Source organism: Phalacrocorax carbo, chromosome 5, assembly GCF_963921805.1.
Source record: "Phalacrocorax carbo chromosome 5, bPhaCar2.1, whole genome shotgun sequence".
Taxonomy (NCBI): Eukaryota; Metazoa; Chordata; class Aves; order Suliformes; family Phalacrocoracidae; genus Phalacrocorax; species Phalacrocorax carbo.
The window spans coordinates 54159829-54180271 of record NC_087517.1 but is presented as its reverse complement, the minus strand read 5'-3'; the positions used below and the strand labels follow the sequence as shown (position 1 = coordinate 54180271).

Below are 20443 nucleotides of genomic sequence, written 5' to 3'. Positions count from 1 at the left end.
GTACTGTTTTAAATCTTTGAGGATTTTTATTCTAGAAATGAGGCGTTGTGAGTCGCTGAAGTATGATGATAATACACCAATGAAGCTGATGGTAAAACTCCCAGTTCTAGTACTTTAATGGGCAGAGGACTTGTAAAGCGTTTCCGAAAATCCCACCATTGGGCTGTTCTAGATCAGAAATGTCTGGAGCAGCCTGGGGCTGTGCTTCTGTTATCCTGTACCAAATTATGACCAATATCATGCATGCATTGTCAGCTATGCTTATTACATGCTATATTTTCACTTTGTGCCTGCCATCATATCACAAACCATACTTGTAGATCAGTGCTGAATATTTACAAGCTGTAATTGCTGCAGCCAGTTATAAAGAGACACCTTGATCTTTTATGTGATTACTTCCCTGTGGAAGCTAAGACTCAAACAAACACTAAGTATCTGAGTGTTCTCTGTCTTCTGAAAGCCTTTAACACTTGAGTTGCCATTACAGGTTGCAGCAGTTCTCCACTGGCATGGAAATCATCTTGTTTGCTGTTAGATTACTTTGGGGGATGGTTTTTGTTTGTTTTGCTTTTTAAATGCCACTTTTCATTGCCCAGCTGTAGGAGGGGACACGTTAAAGAACTTTTTTCAAGAAGAGGAAAGAGAGAGTTGTTTTGTCTTAATTTTTTTATTCTTTTTCTTGAATTAGAGCAACTATTTTTTTGCATTCCATTTCCTGGAGAATCCACAGTTTAATCAAGTCAGTAGATAGTTTTAAAAGCACAGGCAGTGATGAAGGTAAATGCGACTCAGTACTGAACTGAGAATTAAGTCATAGATTGTTTATATACTTTCATATAGCAATAACTGTATGACAATAACTTCTGAAATATTCTCTATCAATTAGAAATTCTGTTCACAGAGGTGTGTCACTACTTTAAAAATATTCCTATTAAAAGCTGCAAAACAACTAAGTACCTAGACCTCAGACAGAAAGAAAAGTTTGAAAACAGAACAATAATATGTTGCACAAATAAACCTCAGCCTTATGATTTAAAGCAGAGGCAAGGAAAGTGGAAAGAGGTGAGAGTTTTGCTTCATTTTTTAAATCCTTGGAAGACTAGAGCTTAGCCATTTCAGTGGGAAGACAGGGGGATATATGTAAGTTTTCGTTCATTCATTAAGTTGCAATTAAGAACAGCTCTCAGTACCTGTACACATTTTTCATTGGACACTTTGGTAATCTTATTTACCATTCTTTTTAACTGATCACAGTCTATTAATGTACAACTGGTATGCTTTTATGCCAGCGTAACTTGAGGTTTTAAATTTAAGCAAAACCTTTGTTACAGGCTCTTGAATACATTCATGCTTCTTGCATACAAATCCAGCAGGTTTTCCCTGATGACATTGGCATTGTTAGTCAAGCAACTCAGGTAGCACACCAGTAGAAACTCCAGATATGCAGAGTGTAAATCACCTGACACTGCAGTATGTCCCAGAAGCCTGACCATTAAGATAAAATTCCTATAATGTGCAGTAATAACTTTGTCCTTCTCCACTAGTGCCTGTGGTCCCTTAGCTGTACGGCTAGAGAGAACCCTCAGGTTAGTTCAGCTCACTTTTTCCTTCAAGCGAATTTATTTCAGCTTCCTTGATCAGGAAGATCCACAGGTACTGTGTCATTGCTCTACCTGCAAATTAGGCATCTATACTATTGCTTTCTAGGCTTTCTCGGAGTCAACAAAAGCAGCAGCACCATCAAGAAGTACCAGGGTAAGAATGTCTGGGGAAGGTGAGACCTTTGCCATTCATTCAAAAAGCACCACAGTACAGTGCTGGTAATTAGGGCAAATGCTGCATAGAAAGACACAGGAGATGTTTATCCTTAAGAATTACCAAGATTACAGGAGCCGAGTTGATGGGCAATGTATGTCCTGGACCATACACTCAATAAATTGTTTCCTGAAAAGTGGATAATATAGCCTCGTCTATTCTGAAATGCTGCCTTCAGTGGCAAATTAGCTAACTACAGACAGAACAGGACTTGGAAAGAAGAAACCCATGTTCCTCCTCTTGAAACAAATTAATAAAGCAGGAGCAACCTAACAAGTTAGCAGTTGATCATTCATAAGTCAGAGATCACATTAATGAATGACTTCCTAAAAAGACTAATCGCTGTCAAAAAAGACACACATTTAAAAGGTGTTCATGCAGTTTGCTCTTCTATCAGTCTCTTTCAAGACAAATGGAGCAGACAGAAAACAGCAGATAACTTTCTATTCAGAAAGTTTAAACTGGCTTTTAATTCTTCCCACTCTTTGTTGTTGGTTATTTTTAACTGTGGATGCAGTAAGTTGAGGAATCTGGTCAGTAGAGAGAAGTAACCTTGCAGAAGATAGTAGCACACACCAGATATCTACAGTTTGGAGGCTACCCAGTCTAGCAGCTGACAATCCTGATTAACATTATCTGTTTGAATGTTATCTGACTGCATTGTTATGTGTACATTTATAATATCTCTTTACATTGACATTGTTTCATAGGTTTTTAAAGCATATTGGTGCTGTTCTGGGAAAGAATGTTATTGTCTATCAATGCTCAGGTTTTAAGTCCTGAAGCAAAGTTTCAAGAAAGGCTCTGAGACTTAGAGCATACAAACCACTTTTTTGTTTGTTTTCATGTGTTCAAAGTTATGCATATGTTTAAATGCTTAACTTAAATTTGAACCTCCCGAGGTAAAAAAAAAAAAAAAAAAACAAGAAAAATATATTTGCTATTTGTCCATAGGATCAGTCCTGCTATTTACAGTATTTCTATTCTTTGTCTTCAACAAAAAAAGTGTCCAAAAAATTAAAAGTAAAAACCCTTCCAAGTAAGACTGAGTAAATGTATAGCAAATGTATATCTGCAACAATACCTGGTAGACTTTTTCTCATTAATGAACATAAATTTATATGAAAGGCCAGTACCAGTCAGCTGGAATTTTGGTTTATGGCAATAAAGATGACATTTTTTTCTACAATGTTAGTCCTGTTGTTGCTGGTTGACCAAAAGCTTCCAGGTATAAGTGATCCTGAAGAATTCAGGTCTTAAATGTTTACTTGTTTAGGAACAGGACTTCAGAGCAGAGCCCCTGCCAGGCTCACTGTCAGTAAGAAAGAAAAAGTGGAGCTAGAAATGTAGTTGAACTGCTTTGGTGCATCACGTCTTGCAAACATTGCTCTCAACGCTTTTTTTTCCTGCTCCCAACATATTTGCAAATTTTGAATAAAGTGTCAGTAGGAAAAATAAAAATCTAAAACATGTGAATGCCCAATAAAACTAAGAGGGGATACCTCTAGGAGATCTCGGTTATGATTTCTGACAGCCAGACACACTTGTGCACACATGCATGTGTATTCTCTCCAGTCTGTTCCAGCAGTTGCCTGTGGTGTCCCATCTTCCCCAGTTCCTTGACATGGTTAATCATTCTGCAGTTTTCAAAATTGAGAAAGGATTCTTCTGAGAAGCACTCCAAAAGAGAAAATCAAAGAGGCTGACAACACACTGCAACATTCATTTTCATCATTAAGGCAGACATGGTATATTTCAATCTCAGAAGCATGTGAGACTCAACAGGCATTTGATTACTCACATAATGCCATACAGGATACAGTATGCATATTCTTACGCATGCAAAGGTATCTGAGGGCAGAGTGACTAATGGCATTCTTCAAAAGAAGAAATCGTTACATCATCTTCTTGCATCAAAAGAAAATTCTCCTCCTTGCATTAGTCACAAACCCTCTTTGTTAGACTAAAATCAGTATCAAATAACACTGCTCAACAAGCTCCAGATAAATTAACTGAACTTCTGAAATCCCCACAAAATTTTTGCTTCATAGTTATTTAATGGAGGTGACTGTGCTAAATAAAAGGATGTTCTGGTATTTCGGGAAGGGTTTCACTCTTAGCAGCTGAGAAAGAAATCACTAGTTATCACTAAATCTCTTCCTGGTCAAGCAACACTTCCTGCCTGTGACCACGTTAATCTGTAACATATAATATCCTACTTCACATGTATGGAATGACATGGGATGGATAATCATTCTTCTTCAGCAGGACCCACTTGTCAACCCACTTTTGATGTCAGGAGTCATCAGTCTGCCAGTTAAGGGTGGCCATGGTTGAATGTCTCTTAATTGCAGGTAGTTCACTAGAAAACTTCAGTGGGAGGTTATACATGTGCAATGCAAAGAATATAATGCTAACTCTGTGGCAGAAGTGAAGATTTTTTCAAACAATAATTAATCAAAGAGCTTTCTAGTGCCCCAAACAAGAAAAACAACAAAGAGTAATAGAAAAGGCACTAGCAATGTCTCCACCCCTGCCACCCCACCTTTTCTCAGCAAGTAACCTCTCAGTGTAAACAAAATGGAAACTATAAAACTCAGCGGATAGACCACAGGAGACTGTGCAACAATCAGCTCTGCCAAACTGGAATTTCAGGTTGCTTTCATCTCACAAAAATCAGAGTTTTCATTTTGCTAGTAAAGCTAAACAATGCAACCTAATTTAAGGTCTTGCAAAAATTCTTTTCACCTGTTCCATAATTGTGATTTAATGCCAAATTCTAGTCCCATCCCTGACCTTTTGCTAATTGGGCTAATTGCAATTCTTGTCTTTGTGTCCTCATCTTCAGTGTCTCAGAAGTAGAGTCACTTTCATTAGCAGGATTTCATGTTTTACAGTAGCTATACTAAAGCTAAAGCTTGCTGAATTTGTGCCCTGCAGAGCCCCAAAACTTTGTATGTGAAGAGCACCGCAACTTCTTCTGTAGTATTGCAGAAGTATAAAAGGGAGCATTAGAGCGCCCCTGTCATCTCCCTGATTGATTGCTAATTACAAATCCAGTGATCCAAGCGGTAGCATAACTACTTTTTAAAAAGCACTTGCATGCACGGTGAGGCACAAACATTTGTTAATTGGGCTATTAAACTGCTGTTAAAATGTGAAGTAAATTGAGGTCTCTGCTAAAGTACCATTCAGTGAGAAACTAAGCTTATGGAATGCAGACTATCTGAACCACATCCAAATCCTGTTCTCAGAAATTCTGAAAGGAGAGTAACTGTATTTGCTTTGTACTTCTCAAAAGAGCAACACACAACCTTACTGCTAAATTACAATTGAAAGCGGCTACACTTATTCAGCGAAGTGGAAACAACTCTCCAAACTCATATCCTACCAGGAGAAAAGTAGTTGCTTTTTCTTGACAAAATCTATTAGATAATTAGTTAATTCATATTTCCTATTATTTCAGAATTCATGATAAACAAATGACAATTCGTTTGACCTGCAAAGCTTTTTTGTTTTTCTTTAAAGAGACCTAACACTTCAAAATAGCCTTTGCAAAGGTTTTTGTATATTCTATTCCTGGAGGTCCCTCTAGTGGCTAAAGTATCACGTTTTTCTGGCCAGCTTAATAGACTACAGGTGATTTATCTCATTTTTTTTTGTAGATGTTTCTCATAATAGGCATAAATACTTTCTTAACATGGATAATTCCACCTTCTAAATAAACTGAAAGTGAAATAAAAGGATTTGTCACATTAAGAAAAAGGAAAAATAATTGGCACTTTAAGAATAAGGAAGCTATTTCATACAGTTAGAAAATTATCTGCTTGCAAGCATGCTCAACTTTGCCATTCAACCACAGTCACAGTTGGTTTTGGTTTTTTCTGTTACAGGACTATTTTAAGACAAGTAGAGGTACTACCTTATCATCAGAATGTCCTCTGACACAGTAAGTATTTTACTTGAGAATTCTGTTGTTCAGGTACGACAATTGAATAATCTCATGTGTAAACTTCTTTTCAGGGTACATAGCTTTTTAAAGAGAAGTTAAGATACTCTCTGAGAAGTCAGCTTGCATTTAAAATTCAGTTTTTTAGAACCCAGCAACTGTGGTTCTAAACTATAGGATAAGGAAAGACAAAGTCTGTAGTAGACAGCCATTTGTTGCTACTTTTCAAAACTGGAAATACCTATGTGACTAACAGGGAAATCTCCATGTGAGCTGTAGGCTAGAATTTATCATGCTAGTTAAAATGCCTTGACAGGTGACTAGAAGTATAGACATACTAAAAATACAGTTGTACAGAGATGACATCTTAAGCAACACTGCTTCTCACTACTCTCCCAATTCCTTTAATTCTGCTGTAATAAGAGTGAGGGCTGTTAATCTCAAGACCCCAGAAGCATCTACAAAGACTGAAAACTAAGTATCATCTGCTTGCTGTTATTTCCTCCCCACACCTGCTACAGGAACACTGTCCCTGAAGGGTACTTCCCTAGACCTGCCCCTCACTGCTCAGAGGAGCTTCTAGCTCCTTTTTCTTTTTTCCTCTTTCACCAGAGAAGCTCTGCTTACTCTACCACTGTTCCCACTTTCAACTCCAGACAGTTAATATTAATTGGCCACAGACATGGATGCCTGTTTCTAGTGCACAGCTAGCTTGTCACAGCCTAACTGGTCCTCAGTGGGACAAGCTGTGCTATTACGATCACATAAATGGCAACAACAGAATTGTTCATTGAAGTGTGACATTTTAAGTTAGGGAAGAAATAGGACAAAGTAGCTTATAGAAATCATCCTATTTTTGAATATAGGAGACCTGATACTCTAAAGGGAGGGTGATTTGGTGACTTCTTTTGATGCATCAAAACCCAAAATACATCTCATTTACTTATCTGCTATAAAGGTCACTAGAGATAGAACGAGAGGAAACGGCTTCAAGTTGCGTCAGGGGAGGTTTAGATTGGATATTAGGGAAAATTTCTTTACTGAGAGAGTGGTCAGGCATTGGAACAGGCTGACCAGAGAGATGGTAGAGTCGCCATCCCTGGAGGTATTTAAAAGACATGTAGATGTGGCACTTCAGGGCATGGTTTAGGAGACATGGTAGTGTGGAGTTGATGGTTGGACTTGATGATCCTTAGAGTTCTTTTCCAACCTCTATGATTCTATTCTGTAATGTGGTAATTTGATCCACCTGGGGATCTGACCCTAGCATCTTTCAGTACTGACTTACACAGTCTTTGCAGGGCCTTTTGAATATAAAGGCCCCTCCCTCCAGTTTTCAAATGCTGTTGTAGATTATGCTTCACAGCAGATGAATCTCTTTACACTACTTATAAAGCAATGGTCTCTCCTGCACTAGTAGTTTAGGACTCCCAAAATGCTGGTGACAGGGCAGAGAACAGGAGAGCATTTTCTAAGAAAAAGGCTGATGTCTTAGCCCATGTTTCCCATTGAAAACATGTCTGTGATTTAAATTCTGTTAATAATCTAGGCAAATACTTGAAAGAGAATAGCATAATATTTGTCATTTACCATTATAAGCAATGATACATGAAAATTAAATGCTATAAACTCAGTAGTTTGACAGGTAGCTGGCAATGCAAAAGGAAAAAAAGAAATCAAAGAAAAATAGGCTGGACTTTAACTTGATATGTTACCTAGACTTGCGTAATAAATAATAAGAAAATACCAAAGAGAGCACCAAATTCCTGTAAGCATATTGAATTTCAGAAAGTATTTTCAGTCCTCCATCAGAGAGGAAAGTTCCAGTCTCTAACCTCAGACTTGAATGACCAGAGTTCAGCTCCCAGTTCTCCCACAGACTTCCTGTGTGACCTCTGGCATGTCATTGTTCTTATTTGTGCCTCAGGTTCTTAATTTGTAAATGGGATAATAGCACTGTCCTCCTTTGTAGCTGTGGTTGCATGTTAAGCACACGGATTTGCTGGGAAGGAGGAGAAACAGGATTAGTTGGTATAAAGGTAGGGATGCTTTGGAACACCATACAAAGTTCTGGTGTGCAAACAGAACTAACAACATTGGGAATTTACATCAAGACATTATGTTTTGAATGGAAACACAAACCTGAACGGATGCTTTAGCTGCTGCTGATACCATACAGAGATTCTTCCTCTACCTTGCATTTCCAGTTGCCATGAAACTTCACCATGTGATCAAACACAGAAATGGACATAACATGGCTTATCAGCCACATAAGGAATAGAATTAGGTGTCACTGATAACACTGATCTTTTCAGTTACAGGCCAACCATCGTACAAAGCAAAAACACAGCCCATCACATCAATGGCTGGGATTAATATCCAAAGCGGGAGAAATGGGAATCAGTTGAGGATGCGGCAACTCAAACATTATGTTATAAGGCACAGTTCAACTCAATGAACATTCAAATGAAAGTTCCACCTTATAAGACAAAGGAATGTAAGTAATAAGTCATTGCACATACATAAGCAGCATGAGCAAGACGGGGGAAGAGCTGAATAAACAGTGTCATGAATTTGCAGTATAGCAGGTGCATTCAGCAGCTTACAAAACTTTTAATCTCAAGCATCTGTAAGATAGTAATCAATTATGACTCTTCATACTCAAGCAGATTGATATGAAGGCTGGAAAGCTACCAGGGAGGGAGAGGACAGGTGTGATGACTGGTCAGAGTGGCCAGCAAGCCTTATTAGAACTCTCCAGAAAAAGTACTGAATCTGCCTAGGAAACAGGTTAATAATAAACACATGTGATTTAAGCAGAAGGGAGAACATGCAAAATGAGGTTTGCCTGACAACATACTGCAGTTTAAATAGTACTTAGAAGATAAAAACATACAGGATTTCAACAGAGAAGACACTTGCAGAAGAATACTCCAGGAGGGACTGAGATGGTCTTACTCAGAGTCTAGTACATGAAGAGCTTAGCCTCAGACCCAGTGCTGCTCCTTACTTGTAGATTAAGCTAAGCACACCACTCGGTTCTGCATTAGAGGAGAACTTCTGCTTGGGCTATGATTTTCACAGTCTCAGCCACTAGTGCTTTCTGACAAAACCGTTTGCCAATTCTGGACAAGAAATAGCCAGTGCCTTCAACACCATACATTACAATCTAGTTCAGCTTTCAAAGAACATTTCTTGATTAAGGTCCTGCTTAATTTTAGGTTTTTATACTTCAAGCAACTGTCACTCTTGTAACAGAGATCAAAGATAAAGGACTTTTTATGACTGTCTGTAATGGAATTTAATGCATTTGTATTCCTAGAAATAAAAGCATTAACAGAAACATAGATAGTTAAAAAGTACTGATATATGGACATATACAGGAAATTTTAAAGCAATCCAGAATAATTACACTGGTCATCATGAGAGAAACAAAATCTGCTGTTCTCTTGAAGAGACAGAATTTGGATATCTGACTGTTTTATGTAATTTTATATTCTAATCAAAGGGATGTGTGAGAGAAACATTTTCCAAAGGCTTTAGAAACAAAGCACAAAGGAATCCAGATTGCAGAAGAAAGGCAAATTTAAAGCTTGTGAAAGTAGCAAAATCTCTGTTGAGGACACTGAATATGTATGGCATACATCAACTTATGCCGAAAAACCCAAGGCCCCAGAACAAACATATAGGAATCATACCACTTATTTTGATAGTGAAGGACAAAAATGTTTGAAGAAACACACGACTATAATCATGAAAAAATTAAAAAGCTTGGGCATATCTTTGGCTTCTTCAAAGTAGCTTTGATTCACAACAGTCAACTGAGCTGCAACAATTTATACCAAATGAGGTCTGTTATATATCAAGAAAGCCCCACAGGCAAGTTACCCAAAGGAAGCGTGATGATGCAACATTTGTATTCTAAATACAGAATAAATCCCTTAAATGAATTCACTTTTAAGGTTGACATGCTGTGCACCAAAATTTGAAGTTATCGGTGAAGACAGTGTTTGTTTGGAAACCTAAATCATTATCAGAGCACTTAGACTGCACACATGTGCTTCAGGAAATTTCTGTAGCTGGGGAAAGCACATGACTCTCCTCAAAGGGAATGAAGGATTAGTTGCTGATGCAGTTACTCAACATCCAAGTTATTGCAATAATTTGATAAGTTAATTTAGAAAATACATTCACAGCTAAAGTCCATTCCTGCTCTTTGTCCGTTTCTGATAACTCTACGCTCCACTACTGCTGCAGAGAAATGCTTATTTGCATCTCCACCTGTTTCACAGGGCTTATTTTCATCCCAGAGAAGAGCTATCAGTATCATTACACACTAGCAATGTTTACTTTTATTGTTATAGGGACCAGTGTGACAAGTAATCTGGTAACATCTTCCTCTCCCCGGATAGGAAAAGGGAGCATCAGCAAATAGCATTGGTAACAATAGCCACCTCAGTGCAACTTCAGCCCTGCAGGTGGGTGGTCATGCCTGTTGCAAAGGACAGCCAGCAGGTAGGATCACTAACTGAACTACATATATTAAGCGATGCTTGTGATTCAACCAATAGATCATTACTTACTCCACATTTTCTTTTCCCTTCATCATCTGTGAGTAATCAGCAGCTATATAAAACAGTCATTGCTGGTCTTTCTTCCTTTTGAACAACAAATTATAAGTAAAACTTCCAGATTTTCTGTATCATTAATTTCACAAGCTATTTGCTGCTGTCCTTTGTCTATGTTGTAGATTGCTTTCCATAGTGTTTTTTTCTGTTCAGTACTTTGTTTTTCTTATATAAATAGTATCCAACTTACTGTATTTTTCCTGTTCTGCAATTAGACGTCAGCAACGTTCCACTATTGCACTCTCCATTATTTAGACAACCTTTTAGCTTGCACTAGGCATAACCCTTTGAATCTTCGTAGACTCTTGTACCTAGCTAATCCTTGGCTGCTTTTTTGGCCTGATACTGGCAGACTGCAGAACTATTACAGTCAGCCAGATGTCTACTATACAGCTGTTCCTGAGACAGCACAGTAGAGAGATGGACCCATGACTTCTAGTCTCCTGCAATGTAGGTTTCTACTCTATGGGATTCTTCTACCAGCCCCAGGGGTTTAGGACATGAGCATGCGCTAACCTAACAGTACACTGTGCTACTCAGTTTTCCTCTTTCATGTGTTTGCTGTTCCTTCCTCATCCTCAGCCCTTGAAGACAATTCCCAACAGTGTCTTGGGGCACAGATGATATCTTCAGCTCTGTTTAATATTTGCTTTTCTAAACTTTTCAAGTAATTTTTATTTTACAAGATTGCATTCAAAACAGCAGATTATTTGAATGTTAGGTGACAGAGTTAAGGTAGAAAAAGCCCTCTTTATTTGAAGGTTTCTGATAAAAGGCAGTCAGCTGCCTGTAAACACTCTACATTCAGACACGATCACAGGGAACACAGCCAGAAATTCTGACAAGCCAGAGTTTGACTGATTTTATTCTTCATTAACTCTTCATTGTCTGGGAAAGCATCTTCTAGTGAGTTAAAAAAAATAAAATCAATAAATAATAATGGTGTAAGTCATCCTTGCCTTTGCTAAATTCTTTGAACTTCAGGTAATTCTTTTTATGCTAACATGTCTCAAGGGAACTGCTCATGTAAATAAAATTAGGTACACACATTCTCAAAGCACTAGGTCTATTACCTTGAAAACAGGCTTTTTAAGACCTTCATAGAAGTAAACTGAATGTCTACTAAATTAGTATCACCCCAGATGAGCATGTAGCCTGCTACATATGTTTTTGTTTCATCAATATTATAGTCATAGCCAATGTGGAATAGGACACAGCATATTGATAGTAATAGTAGATGTTACACATTTCTATAGCTACATTTTAACTTTGTGCTTCTGTAGCCAATAATAATTCCATTGAGTTCTAGTTTTTAGCTGCATTCATGAGACTTGTGGCAATTAAGAAAGTGGCTTTTTAATCTTTTCTAGACTTCCATTCTGTAATTAGCTAGAAGTTACATCTTCATCTACATGGGTTTTATTCTTTTTTTAAACAAATTTAAATAGCAATGTTATAGCCTCAATATATAGCTCCACAGTCTTGTAAAAGTTTTACCCCAGCTATGTTATGATTCAACTTTATAGCAGAAATATTAATAGGAATTCTCTCAAATTTCAAACACAGGCACCTCTGACAAGGTAGTAACTACTGAAGTGCTATTCTCATGCCTTGCCTCCTGCATAGCCCCACACTACAAAGAGATGGCTCATGCATCTAGCATCAACTGCGAAAGCTTTTAACTTCCTAGATTAAAAAGCTTACTTGTCAGTGTGGCCAATTTAAGCTTCTATTTGCTTGCCTGAGGAAACCTGTGACCGCACCATAAAGTGTGCTGTGTAAGCATATTTCTAGTTTTATTTAGCTACTGAGGGCATTTTATTGGATCTTGATCATATGGATTACTTGGAGTAATTTTGTGACAGACAAAAATTCATCGCCCCTTTTATCTTTAACACATTAAGGATTCCATTGTCTAGATAAAAGCCTTGCCTGTGTAAGTGTAACAGTAAGGCATGCCACTGAAGTTGTGCTACATTAAAGCACTACAAAGCTTGTCCCCATGTAGCATCATGTATTTGAGATCTGTAGCTACTATGATAAAACAGGACCTTGCACTTCCAGAACCAATGGCATCTCTTTACTGAAACTGTGCACCTATCCACCTCTCTGTAGAGTTCCATCTTAGAAAGTGGATTGATATAGTGGGTTTTTTGTTTGGTTTTTTTTTGTCTCATGACAGCACCTTCGCTCTACAGGTATTGACACCCCCCGCCCAACCCCCAAGCTTCCAACATTGTATTATATACTATAGAAATGGGGGGGGGGGGGGGGAAGCATCTCTTGTAATAGCAAATTTGCTCTGTAATTGCTCTTTTGAGGACCAAATTATGTTGGGTGAGGCAGAAGCCAGTTCAGCACAACTCAGAAGATTTGGCTGTTGAAGATGGAGAGGTATTTCTAGAGTAGTCAGGAGGCATATAACGCTTAATGATTTTGTTGGCTGTTTGACTGTAAATTTAAACATGCCTTGATAAAATACAAACAAAAACAATCACTGTCTAAGAGAGGAAATCTTGTGTTGCATATAGCTTCCTTACAGCCATCTGATAAGAGTAAAATTAATCTATGATTTACAAATCAGTTCGGTCAGTTATGGAGCAAACCTTTAGAGATGACACGGAATTTTTATAAATATTCTTGTTCATTTCTTCACCTCCAAGTTTCACCTCAATAAAAAGCAGAGATTGCAAGCAGGGAGAAAACTGACCAGAGCAATGCTTTGAATGTGTATAAACATCAAGTGAAGGGAAGCATCCATTACTCTATTTGTCTCCTACAGCGTGTTAACCTGTCAAGCACAGAATTTACCACATTTGAAGATTTACCTCCAGCTTATAACTGGTTATTTCCATGAGTACACCTGCCAGCAGAACTGTTAGGACATGGGGAAATCATATGCAGATGGGGAAGCAACAGAGGCTTTTAGTACACAGTGAATTTGACAGACTTGTAATGCCTGTGCCAGCACATGCCTCTTGTCCATCTGCAGGCAGAGATCACAGAATGGTAGGGGTTGGAAGGGACTTCTGGAGATCATCTTGTCCAAGATGCTCTTGAGTATCCCAAACATGTAACAATAAGTGAGGTCCCTCTTTTTCCTATACAGTGAAAGAGTCCTTAACAACCTTAGGTCACCATTTTAATCTAAATGCCTCGTTCAGACACTTTCTCCTGTGCCTTGCAGTTTTATAATCTCCCTGTTCATTTGGATCTGATCTGAACCCATCTGATAAGTAACCTGAGGAAGAGTGCCAAAGAGCAAATTGGCTATGATTTGATGCAACTGTGGGTTAAAAATCAATACTATCCAGAGGGAAAAAGAAAGTGCAGGCTTCCTTGTAGGGGGCGATAGGCATATATTTAAAATCTAGGGATGGCAGGGCTTGCAATAGGCAATAGAACCATGTTTCTGGGGAAAAAAAAAAAAAAGATTTAAAAAACACATCACAATGCATTCAGTGGGTCTGATTTTGAAATGTGCAACACGGCCCAGTGAACTCAGGTGCTTAAGCCCAAGGCTTCCTGAAATTCACAACCACATCCAAATGCAACTTCAGTTTTGTACTTAATGGAAAAGATAGGGAGAGATTCATGTCTTATCAAGGGAAAACTTAGAACAGTCGATGAAAATTTTGCTACTACAGTTCTTTGCACAATGCACTAAGTTCAGAATTGTGTCTGCAGTTTTGTTATATTTAAGGAACAAAACAGACTAAATTATTTTCCTCAGTTCTCTCAAAGTACACCTTGTATATGGTTTATGCAAATGAGATTCTTGGTTTTGAATATACTTCCCCTTCGAGCTTACAAAATTTGCCTAAAGCACTGAACAAGACCTTAGAAACAGGAGATGATGAAAGCAGTCCCACAAGGAAACACAGTGAAGGTTCCCCCCCGTAAAAATTGCTCTTTTCTGTAAAGAAATGCATGGCTACAGGCATGAAATTGGAAGAAAAAACCCTATACACATGACAAACTTGAAAAGAGGTAAAGATTATTTTAGCATAGCTTGTACAGTGGAATTTGTAAAGATTGGTACTTAGCTTAATGCTAGGGGCTAACTTTGTTAAGTCAGCATTTGGCATCAAGAGAAACATTTGTGAATTTTTGCAGATTCTACAAGTATGATATATTAATGAAAAAACTAGCTGATCTGAGCAAAACCACACTAGACTGTTTCAAGCATTTCCAGTTTCCAAGTGGTGGTCCTTTTTATTTTCTAATACTTCTGCTTTCAGTAGTATTCATTGTATTCTGTGCTTTTAATAGTACTCAGTTGCCAGCGTCCGCATATGATCCAGCTTCAACTAAAATTTTCATGTATGGTTTTGTCTACCTTCTCTGAACGTTGCCCTTCTTGAAGCACTTGTTTTGAATTGGAACTATTCCCATGTTCTTGTATTTTCCTTCAGCATGAACTATGGCTGTGGTTTTGCAATACATTATTTTCAGGAATGTGTGTGTCATGCTCTATACCACATTAGTGAACTGATTTTGAATGACCTGGCAAAATGAGTCCACTTCTTTTTAAGTGAACTCAGTCTGATTCACTGTGAGGCCACACAAAGAGTTGTGTTGGCACAGCTTCAAAGTGGCATGCCATGCTGTGGGAACAGAGCAGTGAAGGTCCAGGAGTATTTGAAGCTAGTGTCAGCCTCCCCCACCCCTCATATAAGCACAGCCAATTCCTTTATTTTAACCAAGCAGTGTTGTTGTGTGTTTTCTGTCATCTGTTCTGTCTGCTTCTTCCATTGTTTACTTCCCTGATGTCTACATTTCCCTTTTATCACCTCTCCACCCTTTCAGGTTTTCTCCCCGGAATAAATCCACTTCTATGAAATTCACTGGCAGACATCTTTAGGCAAATTTCTGCAAACTCACTGAAAGTACATCATTCAAATTGCCTCTGGTGCTCTTTACTGTGTTAAGCAGATGAAGACAGAAACAAAAAAACCCCAAGTACCTATATTTGCATTAGCATTTTGCACATTCATTTGTTAAAGGCTCGGTGCTAACCCTATCCAAACCAAAGCACAATCCACTCTCCTACAAACTAATGGGCAGACTCCTGCAAATACTTGATTTGCCTGGCATCCTTGTGTCTGGGCAATTTCAGGAAGGATCAGGCGCCAGAGGCATACCCCAGAAATGTTAAAACAAAGCCTACACTGGTTCAGTAACAAGGCTCTCTTCCCATGCATCTTTTTATAGCTTGCTGTTGTTGATGGGGTTTTTAAAATAATTTTTACCTCCTCTGACCTTTTGTCCTGATTATTGACAATGCACAGATACAGTAAAGAGGAATTACGTGAAATAACATTCTGTAACAACTGCTGTTGTAGAAAGGAAACTGACAACTGATGTTTTTGAAAGCTCCTGGTGGGCCAATTTACATAAATATATCTGGAAACCTAACCCAAACTTATATTTTACTAGGCCATTTCTAGCTTCACTTCTTTGCATGACTTTGTTTCGAGTTCCTCTATTAATGTTTGCCCCTGTCTGGCCCTGTGTCTGCAAACTCATAACATCTCCAGTTAGTGAGCACATTCCCAAGGTCGCTGTCAACCTCAACTAGCCTTTCTCTCTCTGTCCTAGGCAAAGTATGAAGAAACCTTCCCATAGGTTATTTGCTGTGTACTTGTTATCCCTCCAGCTCTCATCTTTGGCTGTTATTGACTTTTCTTAGCCCTTCTGTCTGAATGTGAGAGAAGTCTAGTGTGCTACCAAGTTGCACTTGTCATGACAGCCACATTTCTTTTGTTCCCATTTTCTATTTGTGCAATTCTCAAAGATTTATTTGCTACAGGCGTGACAAAGCCCTGTGCAAGACAGCTGGCCATGATTTCTGCTGGTGTATTTCACCATCCCTAGGTCTTCATGCTTTGTTTAGCAATTCCTTGGCAATCATGGCAGGCGATTCTGCTTTGTCATTAGGCTGTGGTGCAGAAACGTTTCATGCATCGTTACCGGAATTTGAGTGTGCTAATTCCTGACAAACATTCTCCAAAGCTGCAACATAAATATAAGCAAGATGATGTGTGTAACTGCACATATATATACATCAGTCTGTCACACAGATACATACACATTTGTTTTCCCTAACAATACTTCTTTTTCTCTCGCATCATATATTTATACACCCATGGCAGGTTTAGACATTTTTCCCTTCCTAGATTCTAGTTAAAGCCTTCTCATACCTCCCCTTCTCCATTGCATTTACCCTTGATTAAAATACTGGTTTTCTTTCTTCACACTTAAACGTACACACCAGATAAAATCCATCCAATTAATCTTTGGAGCACATACTGAAATTGAATATTAATTTTGCAGTCTTTGCTCTGCCCTTCACTTCTCTGGTTTTCTTTATTCTGATCTCCTGCATCTGCTTTGCTCTTCATATTTATTATGTTTTAATTCAAAGAAGGAATGAAAACATGGCTACTATTGGAAGCAAATAATTCCATTACACTGTTGCTGGCACCAGCCCAAGTAAAGTCACTGATGCAATTTTCCTTGAGTGAGTACTTGCACTGAAGCCAGTAGGAGCATTTCCATTAGTAAAGTTACATAAGTATATGTGTATCTTGAGGATCAGAGCTGCAGATGCACATCCAGCTCTTAGGGTTGTACTGCCATGCATGTTAAGGTCAAGTTCTTTGGGTCACAATATAGAGGCTCCATCACAGTTGAGGACTGTGGCCTGGTTGCTTTACTTGCCCCCTAACCAGTGGTATAAGGGTTTCATTCTTTCCAAGGAAGTATTTTCCCTGAGTGTGGTTACTATTTGTATTCCTGGGCAGCCTTGTTACCATGCTTCCCTTGAGCCCATTACTTGCTGTCCTAGCCACAAATACAAAGAACTCTACTTTCCTGCCACCCTTTTGCACTGGTAGGCTATTACATTCTCCTTTTCCCCTCCTGAAGTCTTCTCTGCTTTACATTTCTTAATTTGCTCAAGTTTTCCTTCTCTTTTAGTGCAAGGTCTTTGTCTGTTCTTGTTGTTGCTCCTGCTCAAACCTTCTCCAGCTGGTCGGTAATTCCCTTGAAACCTGGCACCCAATCCCAAACGGAATATTGCAGCTAAAGCTGTTCTGACAAACAGCTGGGTGACTTCACACAGACTATCCTGTTTACACTGTCCTATACAGCATTTCTCTCTTGCAAGAACAGCATAGCATTGCTCACTTACGTTTGCCCTGCCAGTAACCCCTAGATCCTTTCCAACAGGACTGCAATTTGGCCAATGGCATCCTGTTGTGTGTTGGAAGCTGATTGTTCCGTCTCAAGCAAAGTTCATTGTATTTGCCTCTGTTGCAGTTTTCTCCTTGCATCATTACTGTGAGCCCTCTCTTTTTCTGACCAATAGTTAAGGCTCACTTTTCGTTAGGATTGCTAGCTCACCCTGAACCAGTAAGGGCACAGTAATTGGTGTAGTTTTCTTACGCTCCACATGAAAGCTTCCTTTAAAGTCTATAAACCAATGGATTTGCTCCATCTGCCACTGAAGCTAAGGGGAGCTTTGTGACTGATTGAACATCAACATTACTGGGCCTACTGTATTACTATACTTGATCATTTCACGGACATGTTCAAATTTACTCCTTGAGTGGGTGGAAGAACCTGATAGTGATTAAAAGTTAGGGTGTGTCCCAGCCTTCTGATGAGCATACTGGTATGAAGGAGAATTCTTACTACTGCTAAGTCCTGAGTGCTAATGACTACCATACACCTACTCTCTTAATCGAACCATTACCCTTGAAGACAACAACTGAGGTCAAGCCATCCCTTGCGTGGGCCCATATCCATAAGATATGTTTGAATGGCTCAAATTTTACCTCTCTTCCTTCCATGGACACAGAATAACCCTGTATAAAATCTAAATGAAGAATGAAAAGGACCCACATTCTTGTCACCCATCTGGAGGTGAACTATCTGTCATCTGTTATCACACAAGGAAGAAGAGCTGCACTTTCACAGTGGGCTAAGTGGCAGCGACAATAGCTGGAAAGAGCCTGTGGAACACTGAGGGAAATGGCAAGAGAAGTTGTAGGGGAAAAGGAGGCTGGGGAGAGAAGGCATGGCAGAGGAGGGGTGAGGAGAGGTGAGCAGGGACAGGAGGAGGGAGAATAGTCCAGCAAGGGCTGTACATAGGTGTCAAAATATTTCTCTGTGGTTCAGATTTAATCTTTTTTTTTCTGGATAAAGCCTTCAGGAAAGAGTCTTTGCAGGGATCCCCCTTGCAGAGTTTCCCTACAGCCATCACAACTGTCCCCCTGAAGTTATACCTGCCTGCCAATTTCCTACATCCCAGAAATCTAGAATGCCCAAATAAGAAATCAGGACCATCCAAAATGAAGGACTAAACAGCATTAGGACCTGCAAACCCCAGTGTCAGAAGCACTGGTTGAACAATGGTACAATTCTAACAGCTCCCACTTGCAAGGTTAAAGAAATAATGATTCATGACAGTGGCTGACACCTGGAATGATTTAATCAGGCCATCCCTGATGTAAATGACATTGACTCACATTTCCAGATGTAGGTGGAACTGGCAATTGTCTTTTCCTCATAATTGTCTTAACTTGCTTTGCTAGTTAGAAATAGTTTTCTAGGTTATATTTCAAATCTGGTAATCATTAGAGGTACATTCTTTCCATAGATGTTTGTATTTATAGTTGATGGGAACATCTAGGACAGAATTTGACCTACAAACTTAGATATGTAGCAGCAGCCTAGATAGAAATATCTGTACTTAAGTCTGAACCAGAACTAAAGTAAGATTGCTCAATATATACATATGTACACAAAATTTAAAACGTGAATGCACAGATTGGGGCAGGCAAGATTTTTCCGGCTTTTTTTCCCCACCCACCCCTGAAGTATTTCTGATTGCTTGCCTTTAAGAAAGGTTTTAATCAAATTTAATACAATGACATTCTCACAGGTAATGGAGGGGAAAATACTTTAAATATTAGGATAACAAAAAGTTGGAATTTTCTAGAAAGTTTAACAGCAATTAGTATATGGAAAGGGACAAAAATTATGAAGTACTGGTCATTCCCCACTGGCTTTTCATCCAGCTGTGTTTATAGCCTTTACTTCTTCTTTGCTTTCCTTCCTAACTTTCTTCTCATCCAAAAAGCGTTTAGACCATACTCCTCTTTCTGTCTATCTGCCTATTCTTTCCTAAGGCATGGACTTATTCCAGACCCTTGCAATTAAACAATACTCTGTGATGTTATGGTGATGCAAGCTGGCCATAGTTAAGCTGACTGCAGTGGAATGTCATGACTTTGACCATAAAGATTTGACCCAATTACTGTGACCTGACACACTTGCAATCTAGCACAGCCTGAAATCTCAAAGCAATAGCCCCTGAAACCACTAGAGGCTTACATGAAAGCTGGAACTAAGCAGAACAAGACTGAATTAAACCCAGGAGAAAGGCACTCCAAAAAAACTGTAATTATATTACATAGTTTGTTAATACATGCTTACTTTGCTTGTTAGGGGATATTGGGTGAGATGTCCACATGCCTTTTAAGATGAGATGTTCTTAAAAACATCATGGGCTGCATTAAAAGGAGTGTGGCCAGCAGGTCGAGAGAGGTTATCCTCTCCCTCTACTCTGCCCTAGTGAGACCACATTTGAGGTACTGTGTCCAGTTCTGGGCCTCCCAGTTTAAGAAGGACAGGGAACTGCTTGAGCAAATCCAGCAGAGAGCTACCAAGATGATCAGGGGGCTGGAGCATCTCCCTTATGAGGAAAGGCTGAGAGACTTGGGTTTGTTCAGCCTGGAGAAGAGAAGACTGAGGGGGGATTTCACAAATACCTACAAATATCTAAAGGGTGGGTGTCAGGACGATGGGACCAGGCTCTTTTCAGTAGTTCCCAACAACAGGACAAGGGGCAACGGGCACAAGTTGGAACACAGGAAGTTCCGCCTCAATATGAGGAAAAACTTCTTTCCTGTGAGGGTGCTAGAGCAGTGACACAGGCTGCCCAGGGAGGTTGTGGAGTCTCCTTCCCTGGAGACATTCAAAA

General features: G+C 39.1%; 1 long non-coding RNA gene across 1 annotated transcript; it reads right to left on the bottom strand.

Moving 5' to 3' along the window:
* Positions 1-462: 462 nt before the first annotated feature.
* LOC135313484 (uncharacterized) lies at positions 463-20197 on the bottom strand. Its single transcript, XR_010373118.1, has 3 exons — positions 7907-20197; positions 7600-7766; positions 463-3452 (listed from the first exon to the last, which is right to left on the bottom strand). It is a non-coding gene; the product is annotated as an uncharacterized LOC135313484 (long non-coding RNA).
* Positions 20198-20443: the final 246 nt, after the last annotated feature.